The sequence below is a fragment of the Bison bison genome, unplaced genomic scaffold, assembly GCF_000754665.1.
Source record: "Bison bison bison isolate TAMUID 2011002044 unplaced genomic scaffold, Bison_UMD1.0 scf7180017864346, whole genome shotgun sequence".
Taxonomy (NCBI): Eukaryota; Metazoa; Chordata; class Mammalia; order Artiodactyla; family Bovidae; genus Bison; species Bison bison.
The window spans coordinates 1,787,111-1,791,219 of NW_011494918.1; positions in this window are offsets into that span (position 1 = coordinate 1,787,111).

A 4,109-nucleotide genomic window follows, 5' to 3' on the forward strand; every position below is an offset into this window, starting at 1 on the left:
CCAACTCTGTGTGACCCCACAGACGGCAGTCCACCAGGCTCCTCCGTCCCTGGGATTCTCCAGGCAAGAACACTGGAGTGGGTTGCCATTTCCTTCTCCAACACATGAAAGTGAAAAATGAAAGTGAAATCGCTCAGTTGTGTCCGACTCTTCACGACCCCGTGGACTGCAGCCTACCAGGCTCCTCCGCCCATGGGATTTTCCAGGCAAGAGTAATGGAGTGGGGTGCCATCACCTTCTCCGATGAAATAGATAGTAGTCCTCAAAATTATGGACTCAGAGCCACAAGAGCTTGAAGGTACTTGAAAACTCAACTGTATTAATCCTCTGTGGTTAAAGGTAAGGAAGGTCAGTCAGCCCCCAAAGCAGAGAGGCCTCCGTGGGGGCAACAGCTGGTCAGAGGCAGGGCCAGGCCTCTGGTCACCCAGGCTAGCATGGGTTCTCTGATGACACTGCCTCCCTTGGCCCAGCCTTCTGCTTTTCTTTCCTCAAACTCAGCACACGCACCTGCTTTAGCCCCATCTGTCTTGGTAACTGATCTCTCTAAACCAGAGTGAAGTTATTTGGAAAATCTCTGTGATGGTTTTCAAATGTGTATACAAATCCATGACCTGGAGCCATGTGTTCATGGAAAGCTGGCATCTCGTTTCCTTCCTCCTGAATACAAGCTCAACAGGGTGCCTCGCCTCTAACAAAATTAAAACAGGAAGAGTGATGGCTGTGAACCTCCAGAGCTGGGTCCCAGAAGGTAACCCGCACCCACCGGGCTCTCTCACAGACTTGCCCTGAGAACGCACTGCCAGGCAATATGGGAGCCCTGGCCATGTGGAAAAGCCAGACACAGGTCTTTTGGCAGATGCCATTGCCAAGGTCCCTGCAGGCAGCAGCAGAAACTCACACACTTGTGAGTGAGGAAGGCACCCAGGTGACTCCAGCCTCAGCCATCAACTGTTACAATCCCAGGAGAGACCGTGGGCAAGACAGCTGAGCTGAGCCCAGTCCCCAGAAACAGAAGCGATAACAACAATGACATGATTGCTGTCTGTTAAGTCACTAAGTTGTGAGGTGATTCATCACATGGCAAAAAATTACTGGAACAACCTCCTTGGGTAAAGAAGGCACAGCTTCCTGCAGACCCAAGGATTGGGTTTTGAATGCTGCCTGGTTTTTATTCGTCAGCAATCTGTCCATTGCCTCAAAGTCTAGGGGTAAGATGGAAACAATAGTGAGCAAGAGACACGGCTCTCTCATTAAACCCAGAGGTGGGCTGAAAGACTAACCATCCACATGTAAAGTGCCTTTCCCCTGAGGGCTTGGTAGTGAATCTGGAAGCAGCATCTTACTCACTATATCACCCCTTCCTATTGCCCCTGGGTCCCTGCACCCCATGCTTGACCACCTCTCTCTCCAACAACTCCTTCCCAGACACCAGGCCCAAAGCCAGACTTTCCAGGTTTGAATCCTGCACCAGTTATGTGACCACACACCTGCACCTGGACTCTGTAGGAGTGTCGCGAGGATGGAATGAGTTATTACATAGAAAGTACTTAGAACAATGTCCGGCTCGTACATTTTCACAGATATTTAAATTTCTACTTCATTTTTACTATGTACATCTCCTTGTCTCAATAAATTTGCAAGTTACAGGCAAAAACATGCCTCCCCAGTCATCACCCTCTACGTGCACCGGTTCACATCTACACGGTGGGTGCTCAGGAACACTTGCAGTTGATGGGCAGGTCATTTCAATAGTAATAAAACAGGCAACACCAGCAATACAAACTCCTTGCCTTTGACAAGCACACTAAACCTCGTTGGGAACATCCTAGGAGTGATACTGTCTCTGGAGAAAGTGACTTGACCCTTTGCGTACAGTCATTCACAAGTCATGAAAGACTCAGCACTTAACTATGAACCAGCGCAGCACAAACCAGCCTGGGGCTGAGGAGAGCAGGGCTAGGCCGTGTCTGGAGGGACAGTGATGTGATCATACTGCTAGAGCAAGTGCTGTTCTGTCCCCATGTGAGAGTGCACACGTCCCAACAACATTTCAATCCAGCCACCCAAAGCCACGAGGGCCAAGACCTGGTTCCAGCCATGCCATGTCCACGAGGGCTGCCTTATTCTTGTGGTCCATGGAAGTGCTGGCCTCTTAAGAACACGTGTCTCCATCAGGCTGCTTATTAATTTGCATAGGCCCAATCGATGTGAAGTAAATTTGATCTCATCCATCCATAAGAAACCCTCCTGAGCCTCAGAAGAGATTAGGTGTGATGCCAGGGAACCCTGCTTCAGGTCCCTGCAGGAGGCCAACCAGCCAGCATCTCCCCTTTCAACAAAGGGACCTAGGTGTCTTTCCCTTAACATATTCAGGGACTCCCGAATACAAGGGTTAACACCAGTGCTTTTGCCACAGAAGAATGGAGATCCCTCACCTTCTCTGAGACCATCAGCTGAACGAGGAAGCAAGGATTTCACCTCTTAGGGCTTTGCAACTGTATTCTGTAGTGAAAACTTCAGCCATGATACAGGTCAGGCACTTCAGCCAGATACTAATTGATCTCTGGGTTGAAGGACACTTTTCTATAGATCTGGAAAGTATGAAATATGGATAAAAGTAGAAAATGGTGTCACAATTATAGTTAACTGAGATGATGCATGTAAAGGACTTATAGCACCGGTGCCTGGGAGATAGTAAGTACCTGTTAGTGTTTAGTTGTTAGTTGTAGTACTATGAGGCTCCAATACCTTGACTACCTGATGCAAACGGCTGACTCATTGGAAAGGACCCTGATGCTGGGAAAGATTGATGGCCAAAGGAGAAGAGCACAGCAGTAGATGAGACGGTTAGAAAGCATCACCAATTCAATGGACATGAAATTGGGCAAACTCCGGGAGACGGTAAGGGACAGGGAGGCCTGGCGTGCTACAGTCCATGGGGTCACAGAGTCACACACGACTTAGCGACTGAATAACAACGACAAGTGTTGCTATGAATAGAATGGTGCACAGGAACAAAAACAGCTCAGCAGTTGAGGTGACACATATATACGGAAAATCTGTTGTGAGCTCCGTACAGGTTGAGTCATCTGGAGGCAATACAACAAAAAAGCATCAGGAGAGTTACGTGGCTGGCACATGCAAACATTTGGAAAAGTGAAGATAGCAAGTTCATGGCAGGTCATAGCTACAAGGATGGTGCGATAGAGGAGGAGACACACAGTGGGCCTGGATGAATAATGGACTTTAGGAAAGACCTAGAAGGAAAAATAAAAAGCAAGGAATTCTGAAAAACTGCAAAGTTTGACAGGGCTGGCCAATGAAAGAGGTAAAGGCTTACTAAGACCTTCAAGGCTGAGAAAAAGAAAGAGGGGAATTCAGCACTGACCAGCTTATTTGCCATCACTACCAAGCTCAGATACCTCATAGCCCCTTTTGGGGACCTGAAGCTCTTCCTACGCTTAAGAGTCTTAAGAAAAACAAGCAAGGCAAGGACATGGAGCAGTAGTGATAAACTTAATCTTCTCACTTTGCTCTGAGTTTAGGGGTGGCAGAGCAAAGCAGAAGATGCGGTATTATGCAGTTCTTGTCATGGGGATATATAGACACTAAATGTAAAGGGGGCCCCACCACCTTAGACAAATACAGCCCAAGAGTCCCTGCCCAAACCCCAGAGCCAAAAGTTTCATTCAGCAGTTGGGTCGGGACCAAATGTCTGGGACTCCTTTCCTGGTTTCCTACCCTTCTCTTCAAGCAAGTCACTCCCTCCTCACCTGCAGCTCCTGCAATCCTTGCCAAAATAATAATGTCACTGATCACGAGAAGTCTGGCCTCTAACCCTTTGCATTTCACGCTTCCTTCATATTGCTAGCTGGCATTCCCTTCTATGTTACTTTCACTGGAAGCCTCTGAACCAGAAAATATAAGTTTATTTAAGACTATGAAACATCTGCAGACTTCATCTGACTTCAGGAAGTTTCCCTGTGCGTCACCAATGCCTGGCACTTACTCCTGATGTGTGAAGAGCCTCCTCTCTCCCACCTGCCAGGCTTAATCCTCCCCACTTCCTAGCTCAGCTCCTAACCCCTACATTGCCAAGGACAAGTGAG